Below are 24,538 nucleotides of genomic sequence, written 5' to 3' on the forward strand. Positions count from 1 at the left end.
ATCATTGGACCGTATTTTTTCAAAGATGCTGTTGGACGCAACGTTACGGTGAATGAACACATTTCGAACCGAACACTGATTTTGGTAATAAAATTCAATGATTTGCAAGCGTTGCTCGTTAGTAAGTCTATTCATGATGAAATGTCAAAGCATACTGAGCATCTTTCTCTTTGACACCATGTCTGAAATCCCACGTGATCTGTCAAATACTAATGCATGAAAATCCTAACCTCAAAAAAATCACCCTTTACATCTGACATGCAAAATCAGATTGAAGTATAGGGGGGTTTTTGTGACCCATCCTATTAGACAAACACGACTTTATGGGAATTGATTTGTTTGTTTGTTCCATAAAATTGAACCGATTACTTTGCAATTTTCACAAATTGTGTAGGTTGGTCTGGAAGGAAACATAGGCTATATAATTTTTCGATAGCGGAAGTTGAGGCGCACCCTCCACCTTACCCCAAAAATACCACTCAAAATCAAAAGTGGACCGATCGGAACAATGTGAGTGTCAGATGAAAGGTATTGGAGAGTAGTATACGAATGTGGTATTAAATTTTGATTCTAAATAACCAGCGGGCCGCCACAACCAGAAAACCATCCCAAACAGATATATTGGACGTTCATGTCAATACGGGACTCAACTGAAAGTTATTCGGAAGTAGATTATGAATATGGCAAAAAAATGAAGTTGATGCAATGGGAGGTGTCCCTACCCCCAAAATCCCCCCAAATGAGCATATTTGCCGATCACGGCTATACTGGACTAAAATCAATTTTATTTGGGAGTAGATATTCGCAATCAGTTCAAGATTTGCGATCAGGTCTAGGAGGCGCTTTCTCTTCTAAAAATACGCAAAATAGGTTCATTGACCCATTAGGACAATATAGGACTCAAATAAAAGATATTTGAGAGTAGAAAAGGAATCTGATATCCAATTTTGGAGCCAAGTGTTTGCGGGCACACCCTAAAGCACCTCCTAAACTGAACTTGATTTCCGACTATGGCAATATGGAGGGCAAATCAACGGTATTTAGGAGTAAAGTACGAATTTTATATCTATTTTCAGGGCAAAGTGCCGTAGAGCGTCCCATCCCCAAAACACCCTCCAAACGGTTCACATTTACTGGCAATATGGGGCTCAAATTAATATCGATATTTGAGTCAAAATGTCTGAGGTGCCATTCCTCCCCCAAAAAGCACTTCTGATTACCCTAATCTTCAACGACCGGGGCCAAGTTCGGCCGGGGATTTTGCAATTATGGGAGCCCATCTGGTTATAGACCGAATTGGACCGTACTTGGCGCAGTTGTTGAGAGTAATATTAGGACACTATATGCAAAATTTCAGCCAATTCGACGGCTTGTAAGGGCTCAAGAAGTCAGATTGGGAGATCTGTTTATATGGGAGCTATATCATGTTCTTGATCGATTTGAACCGTACTTCGCAAAGTTGCTGAAAGTCATAAAATTTCAGCTAAATCTGACATAAAATGCGGCTTGTAAGGGCTCGAAAAGTCAAATCGGGATATCGATTTATATGGGAGCTATATCATGTTCTTGACCGACTAAGACCGTACTTGACACAGTTATTGGAAGTCATAACAGAACACTATGCACAAAATTTCAGCCAAACCGGATGAAAATTGCGGCTTCCAGGGTCTCAAGAAGTCAAATCGGGAGATCGGTTTATATGGGAGCTATATCCAAATCTGAACCGATATGCAACATTTGCAATCCCCAACAACCTACATCAATATAAAGTATCTGTGCAAAATTTCAAGCGGCTAGCTCTACGCGTTCGACCGCTATCGTGATTTCGACAGACGGACGGACTGACATGGTTAGTTCAACTCAGAATATCGAGACGATCAAGAATATACATATACTTTATGGGGTTCCAGATCATTATTTCGAGGTGTTACAAATGGAATGAATAGATTAGTATATATATAAGCTCCTGCTATATCTATAGGAGGAAAGTACGAAATTGATACTCATTTTTGGGACAAAGACCCTGGGGTCCACTCCACCCTCAAACAGAATTTATTTACCGATCATGCCAATATGGGGCTTATATAAAATGTATTTTAAAGTTGAGCACTAAGCTTATATTTACTTGAAGGTCCAAGTGTGTGGGAGTCCATTTGGTATCCAAATTTCGGATGGGGTACCTAGGGGGGGGGGCGTCCCACCCCACAACCTACCAAAGAAATATATATACACCAATCACCACAATATGGGACTCAAATGAAAGGTATTTAAGATGAGAAAACGTATCATATAAATCATATAACATATCCAATTGTCGGACCAAGTGTTTGGGGGACCACCCCAACCCCCGAAAATCCCTTAAATCGGACATATTTACCGACCATGGCAATATGGGGCTCAAATGAAAGGTATGGGCGAGTAAAATACGAATCTGATATGCAAATTTGAAACAAAGTTTCTGGGGGTCCACCCCTTACCCAAAACACCCCCCAAATAGGACTTATTTACTGACCACGGCAATATGGGGCTTAATTGAAAGGTATTTGAGTGTAGAATACGAATCTGATATCCAGTTGTGGGACCAAGTGTTTTAGGGGCCGCCCATCCCCGAGAACATCCCCCAAAGAAGTCAAATTTACGACCATAGCAATATGGGGCCCAAATGAAAGGTCTTTGGAAGTAATTTGATACCAAGGATATTCAAATTGAATTTCATACCAAGGATATTCAAGGAATTCCGTACTACTAACATGTGTAGGGCATGTGAAGAAGATGATGAGACGTTGGATCATTTCCTATGTCTTCGCGGCTAACAGACGCGAACACTTAGTTGGGGACACAATACCCGACATGAACCAACTTAGGGTCGTCGTATGGAAAACAATTAAGGATTTTGTAAGTAGCACGGAATTCCTGACTTAGATTTTCCTTTCCTGGGTTATTTTTAGTATTTATTGCGCACAACGAGCAGAGTTTAGTATTTATTGCGCACAAGAGCAGGCTAAGTTGTCTGCCCATAGCGGCATGGAGAGGATTAATATACCCACCGTCTTTTCAACGTAACCTAACCTAATAAAATCGCTAATTGTTCTCTTTTTCAAGACGTTTTAAGACAGGTATTGGGTCCCCACCTAAGTCCCGGTGCCTGCTAGCCGCAAAAGCCGGATATAGGAAATGCCACAGAGCCTCATCATTTTCGCCACATGCTTTCATTTGCCGCACCTGTTCTGCATATGTGTGCTCGTTGTCTTATGAGTCCCTACTGTATGCTATACTGATCCTCTTCCCTTCACTATTAACCTCGTTTTGTCACATTGCGTCAAATTTGGATCACAGTGGTGTGGTCTTAATGGAATGTTTACGGGTAAATTTGCAATTGTGGTAAAAATTCTAGATTTTAAATTTTAACAAATTTTTATTTCGATGTCTTAACATACATGCCATATGTGGTGTAGGGTATCAATAGGTCGGCCGACTTTATCCCGTCCTTATTTGTTCCTTTCTATCTTTGTTCTAAGTTACGCATCAATTTGCTTAAACCGCTCCCTATTCTAACTATAAAATTTATTGCTCTATTTATTTTTATCTATGTACGCATGCAACTATAAACTTTGCAAACAAAATTTGCTACTGCATTACAATAACCCTTGACGTAACAAAAGACCTTTTAAAAAATTCAACAATTCCAATTGAACATGAGACCACTACCAAATCTGTTGATTGCAAAGGTTAGCCAATAAGACTAATATCATATTTATTGCAATCCCATAGCCTTTGGCATTTTAAAAAGATACACAAAAGCCAAAGAGAAAATTGTATTTTCAGTAACCAATTCTAGGATTCAGTTAAGTGTAGAAGAGCTGTAAGACAATTTCCACTTTGGAAAAGTTATAACAATTGCTTAGAGACGCACACTCATATTGAATTGAGTTTATCTCTACTAAACAATGGTCATTGCTTGCAGTCATTTTACAAAAAGAGTTGCCAAATATGTTGAAAAATTGTGAAAGGAGAAAGTTGTTATATTTTTTAAACCTTGGACAACATCCTATTTCATACATCCTCTAAACACACACTTTGCATAGCTGTGGTACTGAGTATTTTATATGGGGTACAACATAGAGTTGTACAAATGTATCAAGGTGTGATTAAAGGCATAGTTTTTTGTTTCGACTTCAATTTCGCGAAAGGATAACTGCCAGTTGCTAACGGGTCAAAACTTGTATGGAATTCTTTCACAATTTCATTCATAGTAGCACACATAAGAATATCATGGAGTTTCAGGTCTTAAAATTTATAACCAAATAGCTGAACCGGGCTCGCTCCCATGAGCCTTCTTTTACTTTATATGGAACATAATTATTTTTTGAATATTAATTTTTGACAATAAAAGAGCTTTTAGTGAAATACCATGCTAAATAGTACTTGTATTGGGTTGCCCAAAAAGTAATTGCGGATTTTTCATATAGTCGGCGTTGACAAATGTTTTCACAGCTTGTGACTCTGTAATTGCATTCTTTCTTGTGATAGTTATCAGCTGTTACTTTTAGCTTGCTTTAGAAAAAAAGTGTAAAAAAAGTATATTTGATTAAAGTTCATTCTAAGTATTATTAAAAATGCATTTACTTTCTTTTAAAAAATCCGCAATTACTTTTTGGGCAACCCAATATATCTCTTGACTAACAGTATACCATTATAAATGCCTTTAACATATTGATAGTTATTGGTCTACGAATTCGCTCGGGTCGTTTAGGGTCATTAACGTTCACTACTCCATTTTAAAAGTCTTTATTTCAGTCCGATATTGTCATGATGTCCGATTTAGGGGTGTTTTCGGGGGTGAGATGGCCCTGAAAAAATATCAGCATCGTGCTCTTCTCTCCAATAAAAAGTACTTAAACACCATATTGCCATTGGCTTAAGGGAAGTTTATGGGATGAGGCGTCCTCAAACACTTGGCCCCAAAATTTATACTCTTTGGAGGGAGTTTTGGGAAAGCTGTGATGCCCCATAAGCATGGTCCCACATTTGGATATCAGATTCGTATTCCACTCCCAAATAGCTTTATTTGAGCCCCATATCGCGATGGTCAGTAAATAATTGCTGATTGTGGGGTGTTTTGGGGAAGGGGTAGACCTCTAGAAAATTGGTCTCAAAAATGGGTATCAATTTCGTACTCTTCTTACCAGCACCTTTTATTTGAGCCCCACATTGACGTGGTCGGTAAATATGCCCGATTTAGGGGAGTTTTGGGGAGTGTTGTGGTCCTCCAAACACTTAGCCCTGAAAATATATCAGCATCGTGTTTTACTCTCAAATATCATTTATATGAACCCGATATTGTAATTGGCTTTAAAACTTTATATAAAATTCGTTTACTAATCTTAAATACCTTTCGTTTAAACCTTTTATTGAAAAGTTAGCGAATATGTCCGGATTGGGGTATGGGCTCTAAAAACTATAAATATCGATCCACACTCTTTAAGTCCCAAATAGTCATGGTGAGCTAATACGTCCTATTTAGGGGTTGTCATGGGGGTGGGACGTCCCTTAGGCAGTTGATTCCGATTGTTGATATCAGATTCGTGGTCTACTCCCAAATAACTTTCATTTGAGCCCCATATTTCCATAGTCGGCAAACTTCACCGGTTTGGCGGGTGTTTTGAGGGATGGGTCGGCCGTTCAGTGACTTGGCCCTGAAAATATATATCAGATTCGTGTTTTACTTTAAAATACCTCTTATTGCAGCACCATATTGGATTGGTTGGCAAATAGGTCTCATATGGGTGGTGTTATGGGAGTGGGTGGGCCTATAGACACTTTTTCCCGAATATGGATATCAAATTCGTGCTTTACTCCCAAAGACCTTTCATTTGATATCCATATTGCTATGGTCGTAAATTTGTCCTCTTTGGGCGTGTTTTTGGGAGAGACGGCTTCCCAAACACTTGGTTTTCACATGTGGATATCAGATTCGTATTCTACACTCAAATACCCTTTATTTAAGTCCCATATTGCCATGGTCAGTAAATAAGTCCTGTTTGGGGGGTGTTTCGGAGAGGGGGTGGACCCGCAGAAACTTGGTCCCACATTTGGCTATCCGATTCGTATTCTACTCGCAAATACCTTTAATTTAAGTCCCATATTGCCATGGTTGGTAAATATGTCCGATTTGGGGGTATGGTTGGAGGTTGGGGTGGTCCCTCAAACACTTGGTCCGAAAATTGGATATCAGATACGTTTTCTTATCCTAAATACCTTTGATTTGAGTCCTATATTGTCGTGATTGGTCTAAATATATATTTGGTAGGTTTTGGGAATGAGGTGGCCCCCCTAGGTACCCCATCCGAATTTGGGATACCAAATTTTTATTTTTATGTTATAATAAGAGAGCAAACAAAATTTCTCTCAAATCGCACCACCTATCTCCGAGATCTGGTGTTTCTGGAAAAATTAGGGTAAGGGGGAGGGTCCGCTCCCCCTTCGTTTTTGACGAAGGGTAAGGGGAGGGTCCGGCCATTAAAGTTTGGATGTTAGACATACTTCATTCTCTTGGTTTTGGTGGTGCATTGGAGTAGCCTAACCCTTTACCCCGAAAGTGTATATCAGATTCATACTCTACTCCCAAAAACCATATTTGTGCTACATATTGTTATAGTCGGTATATATGTGTGGATCAGGGGAAGTTTATGATTTGAATCGTCCCTGAAATACTTGGCCATAAAACAGATATAAGATTTGAGACGCTTTTTGCTATAATCCACAAATATGTCCAGTTTAAGGTGTATGTTGGGTGGGGCGGCCACCCACGCACTTAGCCCCGAAAAAATATCAGCATCGTGCTCTACTGTTAAATTCTTTTTATTTGAGCCGCAATTGCAATTGGTCTAGAGTGAGTTTATGGGGTGAGACCACCCCCTAACACTTGATCTCAAAATTGGATTTCAAATTCGATTTCTATTTTTGAGCCCCTTATTGCCATAGTAAGCAAACATGGCCGGTTTGAAGGGAGTTTAGGTTTAGCATCGTGATAGAGCACGATCTTGTTTGATCCGCATAATGTTAATCATTTTGTAGGTGACGATCAAGATATTCAGGACAACGGTTCCCGTTCAGATCCACACTAATTTTTTTTGTATTGGTAATCCACTTTTAAAATCATATTTCAAAGCTACAACTTGGGATAACACATTTTTAAAAATCCGCAGGTTCTCCTGTATCTATCCCAATTTGAAGGTGAAAAGTTTACTCTACCACCAAAGACCTTTTATTGCTGTCCTATTCTATCCCGATCGGCCTTTATATATTATTTGTAATACCTGTTTTGTTTGTGTTGGATGGGGGAGGGGGATTTCCTCTGACTCGTCCTTTCATTTGAGTACAATATTTTCTCGGTCGTCCTACATGACAGTTTGGTGTCCTTTTTATTGGGAGGAGAGGTCCCCCCGACGCTAAGACCCACAATACTTTTATTTGAGTCCTTTATTGTGGCGATCAACATGTCATGCTAAACGGCAGGACGCAATCCAGATACTTGAATTCTTATATCAACATAATATTCAATCCCGATCGAACAACACGTCTTATTGAAGGCTATTTAGTGGATGGGCCGGTCCCAGACTTTGTCCCAAATGTGTATATCAGATTCATGGTCAACTCTCAAAGACCTTTCATTTTATACCCATTTTGTGACGTTGGACATTCAAGAGCGTTTTGTGGGTTTTAAGGGTTAGAAAGGCCCCGTAGACACCTTGGACCTAATTCTACCCAACTTCCAAACACCATTCATTTGATACCCATATTGTCCCAATCGGTAAATATGTCCCGTTGAGGGATTTTGGGGGGTGGGGAGGCCCTTCAGACACCAAGGAATACATTTTAATGTCAGATTTGTGCTCTACTTTTAAATACCTTCCATTTGTACTCTACTTTTAAATACCTTCCATTTGACACCCATAATGCCCAAAGCGGTAAAAGTGTCCTGTTGGGTGGTGTTTTTGGGGGTTTGAAACCCCCCTGACACTTGAGGTGTCATTTTTATGCCAAAGTCGTAATCTACTCTTAAATACCTGTCATTTGATACCCATATTGTCTCAGTCGGTAAACATGTCCGTTCGGGTGGGTTTTGAGATGGGGCGTCCCCCCAGGTTATGTGACCCAAAAATTTTAAACCAATTGTGTGTGCTTTCACGGAACCTTGACATACAAAAATTTCGCTTAAATCGGTGCACCCATCTCCGAAATCTGAGGTTTTTGAAAATTAAGGTAAGGGGGAGGGTCCGCCCGCCTTCGGCTATCAAATAAAGGAAGTATCCAATTTTCACCGGAGGCTCAAACTCCATCATCTGTGAAAATTTCATGAAAATGGGTTCAGTCGATTTTGAGTTTATGCGGAACACACAAACAACGCAACAATTTCATTTTTATATATTGGGTTGCCCAAAAAGTAATTGCGGATTTTTTATATAGTTGGCGTTGACCAATTTTTTCATAGCTTGTGACTCTGTAATTGCATTCTTTCTTCTGTCAGTTATCAGCTGTTACTTTTAGCTTGCTTTAGAAAAAAAGTGTAAAAAAAAGTATATTTTGTTAAAGTTCATTTTAAGTTTTATTAAAAATGCATTTACTTTCTTTTAAATAATCCGCAATTACTTTTTAGGCAACCCAATAATAGATATGCAAAAATTAGGAATGTGGGTAACTCTTTGACTGCATTAATTTGTTTAATCATTGAGATATCAGTTGTGGTGGGTATGTAAGCTTCGGTCCGGCGTAACCTAATGCGTTTTTATTTCATCCTCTTGACTTTTTAACTTTGTATCAAAAATATTTTACAAAAAACATCGAAATACTTGGGCTACTCTGGCCGAATGTGAATGCATTTCACCTCCTTGTGTTAGATGCAATTGCTTGCTACATTGGGTCCATTTTTGGTGACCTATATAAATTTTGTTATATCTTGTCATTCTCATCCATGTATTCAATTGCATTACTACTAATACATGTACGTATACTGTGTTTGGTATGGGTGCCACCCACACATTTGAGAATATAACCAAGTGTATGTGTTTAGAATGGTCTTAAATGATTCCTTGGAAGTCGAAATCATATTCAATACAAGGTCGTGGGCCACACAATTTCAATGTTTGGGGATATAAGCGTGAATGCTCCTTGCATTGCTATACAATCTCATGTTTATGATGGCTAATTGTAAAAAGAATCCTAATTGAAAGCAAGATAAATTTCATTGTCTTGCATCTGTTGGTTATCAAGTTCAAATAGCTTATTAATGTCTACCATTAGACAAATACGAAATGTATTAATTGAAATTAATTTAAATAATTTTTGGCAAATCGGATTTGAAATAATTATTCAGCTCAGGCTATAGTGACTATCTATAACTTGGCTCAATTAGACCAAAAAGTGAATGTAAGCCTACTTATATCAATCATGTCAATGTGAAAACCTTTTGAACAGTAAACACATCTCGAATTTGTTTGAATATTAATACACTGATAGAAAAATTACGGTACTTTGCCAATACCGCCTGGTATTATTTTGTTCGCGTCATTGGCAAAGATTTTTAATACCATTTGGTATCAATTCAATACCAGGGAAAGGAGGATATTAAGAATTGACGGCGTCACATTCGTATTCTTGTCATCGCGCCATAAGTGTTGTTGAGTTTTGTACTTAAAATATTTTTTTTTTTTTTTTTTTTTTTTTTTATTTTTTATTTCTTAGACATAACAATGTTGCTTAAGTATAATACTACAACTAGTCATTTGAATTAGGACTAACTAGTAGTTTATTTAAATTATATAATTATGTATGATACAGCTTATGCTTTAAGGCACAAGTAGCTGGGTAAACCTCCTCTTCAGATCGAAGGGTTTATATCTATTGAGTCTTCGGGTTATATTTGCCTCCATAAGTTTTGGGATCTCCGGATTTTTGTGATGGTGCAGCCTTTTCTCATAGTTATCTGCTACTTGCTGTATTTCCTCTCTTACAGTGCTGATTTTAAGATCTCTATGTATGTCGCTATTTCTTATATACCATGGTGCCTTTACTATATCTCTTAAGATTTTGTTTTGGAGTAACTGTATACTTTGAATGGTACTTTCATTGGCACATCCCCAGAGTTGGATACCATATAGCCATATCGGCTTTAAGACTTGCTTATATATCATAAGTTTGTTGGAGATAGATAGTAAAGACTTTCTACCGATCAGCCATTTTAACTCGCGATATTTAATTTCTAGAGCTTTTTTTTTGTTTGCCACATGAGCTTTCCATTTTAGTTTGCTGTCTAGCGTCACTCCAAGGTACTTTGCCGAATCAGCAATAGGAACTTGTTTGCCTTTAATGAAAATGGGTTTATGGGTGGTTTTTGTTTTTTGTGTAAAATCTACATGTACGGACTTTGAACTATTGAGCTTAAGTCCCCATTTTTCAGTCCATGAATCAATTTTCGCCAAAGCATTTTGTAGTTTGATTGTTGATGTTTCGTTTGTTTTGCCTGTTGCAACTATGACTGTGTCGTCAGCGAATGTACCTATAGTACATTCTGAATGCGAGGGAAGATCATACGTATATAGTAAATACAGAAATGGACCCAATATGCTGCCCTGTGGAACTCCTGAGTAGATGGGGTAGATTTCCGAATACTCGTTACCCTGTTTGACTCGAAAAAATCTATCGTTTAAATATGACTCCATCAGCTTGCAATAACTATCCGGAAGTATTGACTTAAGCTTGTGTATTAGCGATGTGTGAACAACTCCGTCGAAAGCCTGAGAGATATCCAAAAATACAGCGGAACATACCTCCTTTTTTTCGAAAGCTTCTTCAATATCATGTGTTATCCTGTGAATTTGTTCTATGGTGGAATGACCTTTACGAAAGCCAAACTGATGACTTGGTATTAAATTCATTCTTTCAATAAAAGAGTTTAGACGTTTGCCTATTATTTTCTCAAAAAGTTTACCAATTAATGGTAGTAGTGAAATAGGTCTGTAGGAGCTTACTTCATTTAGATCTTTCCCAGGTTTTGGAACCATTATTACTTCGGCGACTTTCCAAGCTGTTGGCACATAGTTTAAACGAATAGCTGAGTTAAAGATTTTTGTTATTTTAGCTAATGCTTTTAGCGGTAAATTCTTCAATACTTCTGCTGTAATCAGGTCAAAGCCAGGTGACTTTTTATTTTTGAGGCATTTTATTTCCTGAAGTATTTCCTTTAAGGTAACTTTTGAAATTATTTCTTGACATGATAGACCGACGTTTTCTTCCTTTGAGTTTGACTTATTAGAAAAAATTGTGTACAAGTGTTTCGCAAAGGCATTAGCCTTCTCTAGATCTGTTTTTGCCCATTCGCTTTCAATTGTCCTTAAGGGTTGATTAAGGTTTTTAGGACAGTTCAATTTTTTTGTGGCTTTCCACAGTGAATAGTCTGTTTTACTATCATAAGTCAGTTTTGAAATAAACTGATTAAATTTTGAGTTTTTTAATTTCTTGATTTCTTTGCGAAGTTTTTGAGTTAACTTATTCAGAATTTGTTTGTTATGGGGAGATCTGTTCATCTGCCACTTCTTTCTTTGATTCCTTTTCTGTTTTACCATATTTCTTATGTATAAAGGATATGTGTGTCCTGAAGAAGGCTTTTTATAAGTTGGTGTGCTACTCCAGCATGCATTTTGTATTATTTTTGTAAGTCTTTGAACTTCATTTTCAAGATCATCCGTTGTTTCTATTTGGGTAAATGAATTAATACCCTTTTTGATCAATATTTCGAAAAACTCCCAGTCAGTATCTGGACTAATTAATTTTGGATTTGCTTTGTTCACAGTTAATGTTGTTTTGTAGATCAAATATATTGGAGAGTGATCAGAATTTAATTCGAACCCCTCCTCAACTTCCATAAGAGTTCGAGATATTTTGTTGGTAATAAAGAAATCAATTAGATCTGGACTTTTACTTTTGTCCGTAGGCCAATAAGTTGGCAAACAAGTTGACATTACGTTACAACCATATTGTTCTATAGCTTTGAGAAGTTCTCGTCCTTTTGTGGTTGTCAATCTTGACCCCCATTTAACATGCTTAGCATTAAAATCACCTCCTATTATAAACTTGTGTTTATGAGTTTCCAGTAATTTTACGTAATCCAAATGCTTTATATTGTGCTTTGGTGGACTATATAATGACGTGACTGTTAAGTATTGTTTATTTTCCATTATTGTAATTGTTGTAGCTTGAAAATGTTCAAGTTGGATTTTTTCTTCCTCCCAGTGGACTATTTTATCTTTAACAATGATAGCGCTTCCTCCTCTAGCTTTATTGCAAGGGTGAATAGTATGATATATCTTGTAATTTTCGAAAAATATATGCGATTCTTTTGTAAAGTGAGTTTCGCTTATGAGGCAGATGTCTATGTTCTTGGATTTTAAAACATAAAGTAGGTCAGCTTTGTGTTTTAAAAGACCATTTGCGTTCCACTGCATAATTCGAATTTCAGATTTCATTCGAATACCGAGCTAAAGTTTTCCTCTAACGAGAGTAAACGATGCTATTATAAAATATTTGTTACACAAATAAATAAATTGTTTTAATACAATTTTAGTGCGTAAAAACCTGTTCAAATACTTGAAAGCGGTTAGAATAGGACTACGAGGGTTGCCTTTCATAATTCGGGATTGGAGAACCCTTGTATTGCAATCAGCAAACTGACAGCTCTATCGTAAAGCTTATACGTACTCAGAACGTTTTGACATACGAGCGTTATTTGTGTTGTTTACAGTGTCTTAAAAGATTCATCTCGGCCAAAAAATGGATGAAGCTACATCAAGGACCAGTGTTTATCGATGGTACGATGAATTCAACCGAGGTCGTAGTTCACCCAAGACGACTTTCGTGAAGGTCGTCCAAAATCAGTTGTTGTTCCAAAAACCGTTGATGCTGTGCTCCAACTGATATTGCAAGATCGTCATGTGACCATCGTGAGATTGTTGTCTCAATCTTAGTAATTAGTGGGACCAGCCCATATTCAATATTGCATGAACATTTGAACGTCAAAAAAATTTGTTCGCGTTGGATTCCACACAATTTGTCAATCGCTCAAAAAAAGTTTCGTGTTGATTGATCGAAACAAATGCTCCAAAAATACGATCGCTGTGCTTCGAAACACGTCTATGACATCGTCAAAGGTGATAAATCGTGGATTTACGAGTATGAGCCCGAAGGTAAACAGCAGTCGACTGTATGGGTGTTTCAAGATGAGCCAAATCCAACAAAAGTTGGAAATGATCGCCTATTTTTTTCGGAAAAACTGAACTTGTCGCAATCGTACCACTAGAACAACGAAGAACAGTCAATTCTGAGTGGTACATAACCATTTGTTTGCCAGTTGTGCTCCAAAAAATCAGGAAAACCAATCACCTTAGACGGATCACTCTTCATCAGGACAATGCGAGTTCTCACACATCGGCTCAAACAACTGCAGTTTTGAGCACTCAAAACGTCGATTTGATGAGTCACCCGCCGTATAGTCCTGACTTTGCATCGAATGACTTCTTTTCGTTCCCGTACGTAAAAAATAAAATGAGAGGTCAACGTTTTTCAACACCTGAAGCCTGAACCTGAGGAGCGGTTGAGCTTTCAGAATGCTTGTTTTGCAGATACCTCAATCAGAGTGGCAAAAGTGATTCGACAATTGGTTCAAACGCATGCAAATGTGCATAGATTTTAAAACAATGAAGCGATTTTTGACGATTAGTATTTGTTTTTGTTCTCTTATCCCGAAATATAAGAGGCATCCCTATATGTTATGACCAACTTGCAAATGCAAATTTCCCCATGAACATTGCATAAAGAGCAGGGGCAAACTTCTCACATATCAATGAGTGCTGCCCGATTCAAGTTTATGGTCCATGATAAGGGGCCTCCTTTTTATATCCGAGTCCGAACGGCGTGCCGCAGAGCAACACCTCTTTGGAGAGAAGTTTTCACAGGGCAAACTACCTCACAAATGGCGCCAGCATTATGAAGGGATAACCACGGCTGACACATTTTCTCGCCAGGATTCGAACTTAGGCGTTCAGCGTCAACTAACATGCTAACTTCTGTGCTGTGGGGGTCTTCGCTGACCGACTTACTGTCAGCAAAAATGTTTACACTGAACGGTCTCGGACCCGATTTCTGCCTGTAGCACCATATACATACTATGGGTTGCCTAAAAAGTAATTGCGGATTTTTTAAAAGAAAGTAAATGCATTTTTAATAAAACTTAGAATGAACTCTAATCAAGTATACCTTTTTTACACTTTTTTTCTAAAGCAAGCTAAAAGTAACAGCTGATAACTGACAGAAGAAAGAATGCAATTACAGAGTCACAAGCTGTGAAAAAATTTGTCAACGCCGACTATATGAAAAATCCGCAATTACTTTTTGGGCAACCCAATAGATCGTCGTTTGTTGAAATCACTCTATTGCGTAAAGTTCAAAGATGGCCTATATCTTGATATAGCACCATTGATACCGATCTCCCAATAAGAAATCTTGAGTTCATATGTGTCGTATATTTTTGAACCGATTTCAATGAACAGCTGTGCCGAGTTTGGATAAACCGATCTTCCGATTTAGGGATTTGTTCCCAGAAATACGCGTTTAATACCCATTTTAATACCTACCACCGACATTTTGTCATTCCGTTTGCAACACATCGAAATATCCATTTCCGACCCTATAAAGTATATATATTCTTGATCAGCGTAAAAATCTAAGACGATCTAGCCATGTCCGTCCATCTGTCTGTTTAAATCATGCTACAGTCATTAAAAATAGAAATATTTAGCTGAAACTTCGCACAGATTTTTTTTGTCCAAATGCGGGTTAAATTCGAAGATGGGCTATATCGGACTATATCTTGATATAGCCCCCATATAGACCGATCCGCCGATTTAGGATCTTAGGCCCATAAAAGCCACATTTATTATCCGATTTTGCCCAAATTTGAGACGGTGAGTTATGTTACGCCTCTCGATTTCCTTCTTCAATTTGGCCCAGATCGGTCCAGATTTGGATATAGCTGCCACAAAGACCGATCTCTCGATTTAAGGTCTTGGGCCCTTGAGAGGCGCATTTAATGTCCGCTTTAGTCGAAATTTGGGACAGTGAGTTGTGTAAGGTCCTTCGACATCCCTCTTCAATTTGGCCAAGATCGGACCAGATTTGCATATAGCTGCCATAAAAACCGATCTCTCGATTTAAAGTCTTGGCCCCATAAAATTCACATTTATATTCCGGTTTCGCTCAAAGTTGACTCAGTGACTCATATTAGGCTTTTCGACATCCGTGTCATATATGGTTCAGATCGGTCTATGTTTGGATATGGCTACCAAAAAGACAAATATTTTGTTCTACAAAATTAAACAATGACTTCTACTTTTTAGACCTCTCAATATCCGTGTCGAATTTGGTCCAAATCGGACCATATTTCGATAAAGCTGCTATCGGGGCATAAATTGTGCATTTTTCACCGGATTATGACTGAAGGTGGTTTACATATATTCCCGAGATGGTGGGTATCCAAAGTTCGGCCCATCCGAACTTAACGCCTTTTTACTTATCGCCTTTATCAACATTTGAGTGTGTATCAGATCTGAATATATTTGTATACAGCTGCCATGTAGCCTTATTTTCCGATTGGGTGAATTTTAAACACACAAAATCCGCATTTCTTACCCAGAATTTAGGAAATTTGGAAGAGATCCCTTAACACTCGTATCAGTTACTGTCAATATCAGAACTTACGACATTTTTTTAAAATATATAAAGCAGCGAGGCGCCATGTATCAAAATCCATGGTTTTATTCTGCACTCTTAACGAATACACACAGATAAAAATTATTTCGAAAAGCAACAACTTTTGCCGAAAAAATAAACGACGAAATTTGTTCATTTTCCTGCAACAATTTATTTTGAACTTCAACGACCCAAAGTACAAATTTGTTGTTGAAAGGCACTCTTTGCAAGCCAACATATAACAACAACAATATGTCCATAAGCAAGACAAAAATCACTTTGCTGTACAGTTTCGGGGTGGTGGTGTTTTTATTTTCTTTCGCGCTGCTTGTTTTGTTTGTTTACTGCTTTGCTCTCAAGCTTTTTTTCTACCACTCTCTCTACTAATACCCTAAAATCCAATTTTGTTAATTTTGTTCCCGCGTCATTTCAATTCATGATTTCACGTTCGATAGTCTTGCACGCAGCCTCTAGCCTCCGACATCACGTTTTTCATGCCTAAATAACTCAATAAGCATTATTGCACAGTAATAAATGTCCCAATAAAATTCGACTTTAAATAAATATAAAAACCACTTTTAAAAATAACAAAACGAAATTTGTTTGACCGGCCGGGGGATTCGAACCTGGGTTAGCAAGTACTTAATGGTATGGGAATCTTGTATGCTACATGGTAGCACGAGTATGTAAACAACTAACTCAACAAAAGAATCCACAAAATTTTAATTATTTTGTCTGTCAAGTCTCTACAAACCTACTTCAACGTTGTGAATTTGAAGTTTCACATATAAATTCGATAGTTGGTTTTTTCTCGGAGTTATTGTTTCAGTGCAGAATCGACAAGAAATTAAATAATTTCGAGTTATTCGCTAGCCTACAAACCTACCAAGAGAATAAAAACCTACGAATTTTGGTAGGAACCTACCAAAACCCGCAACACTGAGTGTGACAGCTTCAAGGGCCGAACGTTGGTAGGTTGTACTTATATTGAATTCATTGCGAAAACGCCTCTATGATACAAATACAATATTAACAAAGCCTGACACCCTGTCTCCTAGCTTTTCCTTTTTGAATGCATTTGTTTGTGTGTTGTAGTGACAGACTTTATTTCTATTCAACTACATTACTCCCATGGCATACACACGTTTCTCTGCATCTTTCGAAGTTGTGTCAATAGACAACGGCATTGGCTCTCGCTGTTGCTCCGAGTGTCTAGGTTCGAATTCCTGACGGGCTCCGTCGAATTGTATGTTTTCTAATGTTTTTATTGCCTTCTAAGGCGAAGATAATTTTCATTTCTATTTCTTTTTCGAGACGATTTCAATGATCGGAGATTTTTTTATATTGTGTTTTTCTTTGAAATTTCAATATATTTGTCGAATAAATTAACTTTCATTCAAACAGCAATTCACGCATATTATTTCATTTTGTGCACCACTGCTTTAGGTCTAAAAGAAATTACTCATACGCCACGAGTTACTCATAATTTTTCTTCTTCCTTCGTGCAAATAAAGGAAATTATGTTGCCAAACTGATGACCCGGTATCTTAACTAAACGGAAAATTGGAATTATCACTTAGTCTGGTCTCTTCATTCTCAGGAGTTACCAACACTGAAACAAATGACACAAAAATTATATTTGCCATTTTCTTTATGACCATCAATTGACAAATAGAAGAGAAGCTTAACTATGTTGTGTTTTAGTGGCTTTCTTGATGAACGTCGGGTGTGTTCTTTATTTTGGTTTTAATTTTTTTCTCATCCTTGTTAGTTTGATTAAATTTTTGTTGGTCATGCAACAGCTGTACGTGCCGGTGGAACAGATACCCGTATTAGCCTAATTCCAATAAGGCACATATACATATATATTTGTTGGCATTTAATGTTTATTTTTTCCATGCTTAAGGTTATGCATTTGCTTGAGGTAGGCGTGAAATGTTTAAGAAAATGTAACTTTTTTTATAAAAAGTCGTCAAACAATCTATTTATCAAAAAATAACATTTATTTTAAATTTTTTCATCATTCGCTATCTTGTCCCCTTCAAAGTAATCCCCCTGAGATATAATACACCTATGACAGAGTTTTTCCAACCCTCGAAACACTTCTTAAACGCGCTTTTTAGTATAGCCAACAGCTCCTGTTTCGATGTTTCCATTATCCCCTCAATCTCAGCAAAACGCTTTTCTTGAAAATTTCAGCGGTGGCCAAGTCCGGTAAAAATGGTTGAAGCATGATAGCGGTTTTGTTTTTGGCCAAAAAATTAAGCACAATCATTGATGTGTGAGCTGGTGCGTTATCATGGTGCGTCTCTTCCGAGTTGTTTCATGCTGCTCAAACTGCGCATAACTTCAAGGTAGTACTCGTTATTGACCATATGACCTTGTGGCACGAATTCATCATGCACCGCGCCATTGCAATCGAAGAAAACAGTGAACAAAACCTTAACATTTGACCGAACTTGACGTGTTTTTTTCGGTCTTGGCTCTTCGGGACGTTTGCATTGTTATGATTTTGATTTGGTTTCGATGTCGTAGCCATACACCCATGATGACACCAGTTATGCCCTTACATTACTTAAATTGGCTATGACAAAACAATTGTCCCATTAGCCGAACGTCATTCTCCTCGATCTTCTGCGCTCATTTCACCTTTGAAAGACTTCTTCGCTGGAGCTTCTTCATTCATTCTTACAACAAGACCTAGCCAACGCAACCGTTGTATTTTGATAAGTGTAACTGTGCTATCGTCGTCATACTTACTTTACTTTAATTGGCTATGACAGAATATTTGTTCCACTAGCCGAACGTAGAATAACGTTCCAAGCGCCTCGATCTTCTGCGCTCATTCTAAAATATCTGACACCAAGTTTCGATGTGTCTCCCACAACTTGATCTTGCCATCGGGCTTTTGGTCTTCCCGGTTTGCGTGTACCACCGTGTTTGCGTTCAAAAGACTTCTTTGCTGGAGCTTCTTCATCCATTCTGACAACATGACCTAGCCAACGCAGCCGTTGTATTTTGATGCGTGTAACTATGCTATCGCCGTCATACAGCTCGTGGTTCATACGTCGCCTATATTCTCCATTAACGCAAACTGGTCCATATATTTTACGAAGAATCTTTCTCTCAAACACTCCCAGCACTGCCTCGTCTGCTTTCACAAGTACCCATACAGTTCGGGTACTTGTGAAAACAGACGAGGCAGTGCTTGGAGTGTTTGAGAAAAAAATTGTTCGGAAAGTATCGGCGTCGTATGAACATTCGCCTGTCGAGAGGTGGCCTTATTTCTAAACTGCTTACTCAATCCAAAGTAGCATCTGTTTGTCTCTGGTGCCATTGGTTTCGGTTACGACGGTGCCTGGGTAGATAAAGTTGCTGACTATCTCAAAGTTGTGGTTCCCAACTTTCTCGATTTTCTTTACGTGATCGGTTGCACAAGGTGTTTTGGGAGTTGATACCATCCATTTCGTTTTATTTTCATTTACTGTCAGTCCCATTTTCACTGATTATTTCAAAGGCTGCAGTTACTGATTGCGGTGACTGACCGATGATGTCGTTGGCATAGGCGATAGTGTGCCATATCTATTCACATCAGCATCTCGTATAATCGTCTCCAGCAGGATATTAAAGAGATCACACGATAGACTGTCTCCTTGTCTGAAACCTCGTTTGGTATTAAATGGTTCGGAGAGATGCTTTCCTATTCTTACTGAGGAAAGTGTATCAGAAAGTGTCATCTTGTAGAGTTTTATTAATTTTGCAAGGATACCAAACTCAGACATGGCTTGAAATACCTTTGAACGTAAAGGAGTATCGAAGGCGGCTTTGTAGTCAAAAAAAAGATGGTAGGTGTTGATTTGTCTTTCTCGGGTCTTTTCCAGGATTTGGCGCAGTGTGAATATCTGGTCCAGTGTGGATTTACCAGGTCTAAAGCCGCATTTATAGGGCCCAATTATCTCATTGACTTTAGTTTTTAATCTTTCACGCTCGAGAGTACCTTGTATGCGATGGAGACTTATTCCTCTGTAGGAGGAGACTTATTCCCCCGTAGTTGGCACATTCCGTCTTGTCTCCTTTCTTGCGTACGGGACATAACATGCTGAGGTTCCAATCATGGGGTATGCGTTCTACTAGCCAGACCGTGCAGATCTGCCGGTCTTAAATAGTTCAGCGTGCAACCCGTCGGCTCCAGCTGCCTTGTTGTTCTTCAGTCGTGTCATACTTGAACCTCATTCTGACTAGGAGGTATTCATTCTATACCATCATCAGGGATGGGTTCTGCGGTATCCTCTTCTCCGTCAACATCGGACACTAGCAGCTGTATAAAATATTTCTACCCTATCTTCGGCACACTATCTGTATCAGTTACCAGATTTCCTTCTTTGTCTCTGCAGTAGGATGTGCCTGCACCAAAGCCATCAGTTCGATGTTTGATTCTTTGGTAGAATTTCCGAGCTTCCTTCTGATTCGTGTTCATCTCAATTCGCTCACACTTACGTCTTTCCATTTTCCTTTTCTTTCTGTGGAATTGAAGTTTCTCCTTTTCTCCCGATACCTCTCCTATATCTGTCGCGTTACTACTGATTAAAGGGTTTCTCCGTAGGCTGCATTCTTGGCTTCAGAAGCATCTCAACACTCTTGGTCGTACCATGGGTTTCTTTGGGGAGACTTCCGGTACCAAAGTGCGGATTTCGCGGCATTTTGCATAGAGTGGACAATAATTTGCCATCGGTAAAAGGAGTGCTTTCATCAAGCAGTTGGGCTAGTCGAGTGGAGTATGCCTTTACCATCTGTGTGTTTGCAGCTTTTCAATATCTAACTTCCGTGCAGTGTCAGATCGTACTTTCCTCGCCATGTTCAAACGGGTGCGACCTTTGCTGCAACAAGATAATGATCCGAATCTCTATTCGCTTCACAGATCGATCGTACATCTAACACGCTGGATGAATGTCTTCCATCTATCACAATGTGATCAATTTGGAGCCTCGTGTTTTAATCGCGTGACAGCCATGTGGCTTTGTGAATATTTGTACCCTACTCCACTACTGTGGTACAGGGTATTATAACTTTGTGAATTAGTTTGTAACACCCAAAAGGAAGAGAGATAGACCCATTGATAGTTCATACCGATCGACTCAGAATCACTTTCGGTTTCGATTTAGCTATGTCCGTCTGTCCATGTTAATTTGTGTACAAACTACAGGTCGCAATTTTCATCCGATCGTCTTCAAATTTGGTAAGAGCATGTTTTTCGGCCTAGAGATGAAGCCTTTTAAAATTGGAAAAAATCGGTTCAGATTTGTATATAGCTCCCATGTATATGTTCGTCAGATGTGCAGTAATATTGCAATCAAATGGTCATTTGTTAACCGATTCTCTTGAAATTTGTGAGGAAGGATTTTCTTCTGACTCCCGACATCACTGGCGAATTTTATGGAAATCGATACAGATTGGGAAATAGCGCTCATATATCGCCCGATTTTCACTCATAGAGCCACTGCAAGCGTATTTATTGATCAATCTTCTCAAAATTTTGTATAACGCTTTCGTCGGCGACTTCCACAATGTCTATAAAGTTTGCTCGAAATCGGTTCAGATTTAGACATAGCTCTCATATATATGTTCGTCCGATTTGCAGTAATATTGCATTCAAATGATCATTTGTTAATCGATTCTCTCGAAATATGGCAGGAAGGATTTCCCCTTCACTCTCGTTTTATGTTGAAATCTGATGCTACTAACTACCATGTTTTTTGCCGAAATCTATCAGCCTTAACCCATTACCGGGTGTTATCTCGTGGAGGCCAAACTTTTCGACTGTTGGACCAAAGATGTGTTCTTTCCGTATCTTCGCATTAAAATCTCCCAGAACGATTTAAATATCATGAGAATATGATCGCTGCCAGGGCCATATTCTCTCTCTAGGCGCTCGTAGATAATATTTGGTCTGCTCGCCCTTGTCTTCCGTCAGAGCGTGGGCACAAATAAGGCTGATGTTAAAGAATTTGGCTTTTATGCGGATTGTGGCTAGCCTCCTATCCACCCGTATAAAGCTTGAGACAAGGTGTTCAATCTCCGACTAACCAAATTCATGCCTCGTGTTATGGCAGCTATAGTATAGTTCGTCACCATTTGGTGACGCACCTTCTCTATAGAGAGTGCGGACATTCCAGGTGCATATCCGCAAATCATGGTCCTTTTTTTGTTTGCGTGGGTCGTCAACGTTAGGGGTCCGTTTTTGGTATTCTTTTGTTTCCCATAGTGATTCTCATAGTTTTTCGTGGGAGGCTTACTGGCCCAGCGCCACAACCTCATGGTTTTTGTGGGATCGCACATGTATCCCACGTTGTCGCGAGCCGCTTGATCCAAGATCCGACGCTTGCCTCCAGCCGCCTCTAACTAGGGAACAGACGCTGATGTTGGCCATTGGGTATTTGAAGTCTCCCATAACTCGCCTTATCATCTCAAATATCATTAGTACTCAGTATTTAATTAAGAGCCAGTGCCACCTGACTCCTCACTGAGACTTTCCACTCGAAAATCGCAGACTGCCCGCGGCAGCATTTGCAACTTTAACCTAACCGAACCTTACTATGATAGACACATGCATCGTAGTTTAAGTTTTTCCTCTGGGTTTCTTTTATTTTCGCACATTGTTACTGTAATTTCTACACCATCGTAAGATGACTTGCAAAAAAGCCACAAGAGGACCTCTTTTGCAAAACCTGAAACGTAGTTGGAATGTAAATGCGAACCCTTATTTGTTTGTTGGTAAAAATAGTTTTTTTTTCATGCCACAGTAAAAGTCACATTCACCGACCAAACATTAGATGACGATGGTGGTGTTTGTTTTGTTCGCCTGTCTGTCTGTCTGTCGGTATTTCATTAGCCCATGTACTAACAAGACGGACACGGCAGCCTTGCCTTGAACAAAGCCAAATTATAAGGGTCCATTGAAAATGGAGATCCGCGGCAATGGCAAACCAGTGGAAATCTTTCGACAAAAACAACACGTTTTTCAATTTCATTTTCCTTTCGAATTTCCTATTGATTTGCCTTGTGGAATAATGATTTTCCTTCGTTTCTTTGGTTTTCAAACTTAGGCCGTGTCATAACAATGGACCTATGATGGTCATGGTTTTGGGTTTCAGGTTTTTTGTTTTCTTCTTATCCTTCTTTTAACCCGTTCTTGCAATAGCATTCTTCTTTATCGGGAATTCTTTTTATGCTTGTCATTTACAAAAATTTTAGCATAACTTGGAGGGTTTCTCCTCATTTATTATGCATTCCAAAGCCATTTTCGCGTAGGAGCGGGTGGTTGGAGGGATTTTTTTTCGGGAGGACTTATTTTTTGGTATTGTGTTTTTAGCTGTTTTTTGGGGCTTCTTCTTTGAAGCATGACAGCCAGTAAAAACAAATCCATTTTAATGGGTTTCTGTTTTTTAAAGTGCTGTTGATTTATAAAGAAAAACATAAAGCCTAGGCTAAATGGTTTATGTCGAGGAGGAGGAGGAAGAGGAAGTTCAGCTCAAGTTTGCCATTTTAGTTTGGTTTGTAGCCCACACAACCCTTCCTTAGTTGCCTACAATGACACCCCATGGATTTGGGGTAATGTGGTATGAAGTTGGTCCTCTTGCCCAACTCATTTTTTAATGGCCAAAAGTGATGGCGTTTCGTTTTTCTGTTCTTTTTCTGAATGGGCCGTAAATATCAATTTCCGGTTTAACAAATTAACTGACTTCACTTTTCCTTTAAACTCAAAAAATTTTAAGCAAACAAACAAAAATTCTAGGGGTCAAAAATAATTTATAACACTATTAAATATTTAGACTAAGGGGAAGGTTTGACAAAAAGTCCAAAGATAATCAACCTTATGGGTAATCATTGAACATTTTTTTTGAGAACTTTAGGTTACTGATTATTTGGTTATTGTAATAAATGAGCATTCTGTGTCAAAGGGTAATTAATTGGTGGGATATTTATAGGTCGGCTACCTTTATTTATCTTAAAATGACAATGCGTTTCAAATTCGAAAATGTGGCATTTGAAGTGAGTTGGGATCTGGTGTTAATCCTTTGGAGAAATATAGGAGCAGGGTTGTAAAAGGAGACAGTTTGTTTTCATCGTTAAGTAAAAACTCAAAAAAATGGAGGTTAATTAAATGTGATTACCAAACTGGACCCAATAAATTGGACGTGGCACAGTGGCATGATAGTAGAAAAAATTAAACATGTTTTCGCGTAGAAGGTAAAATCGGGCGATATATTTATATGAGAGTTATATCTAAACTTGAATCGATTTCCATGAAATTCACCAGTAATGTCGAGAGTCAAGAGAAAATCCTTCCTGCCAATTTCGAGAGACTCGGCTCACAAATGACCAATTAATTGCATTATTACTGCAAATCAGACGAACATATTTATGGGAGAAATTCAAATCTGAACCGTTTTTTCCAATTTCAATAGACTTCGTCTCTAGGCCGAAAAACATGCCCATACCAAATTTTAAGACAATCGGACGAAAACTGCGACCTGTGCTTTGTAGACAAATTAGCATGGACAGACGGACAGACAGACAGACGGACAGACAGACAGACGGACGGACAGACAGACGGACAGACAGACGGACAGACAGACGGACAGACAGACGGACAGACAGACAGACAGACGGACAGACGGACAGACAGACGGACAGACAGACGGACAGACAGACAGACGGACAGACAAACAAACGGACA

Source organism: Stomoxys calcitrans, chromosome 4 (assembly GCF_963082655.1).
Source record: "Stomoxys calcitrans chromosome 4, idStoCalc2.1, whole genome shotgun sequence".
Lineage (NCBI taxonomy): Eukaryota > Metazoa > Arthropoda > Insecta > Diptera > Muscidae > Stomoxys > Stomoxys calcitrans.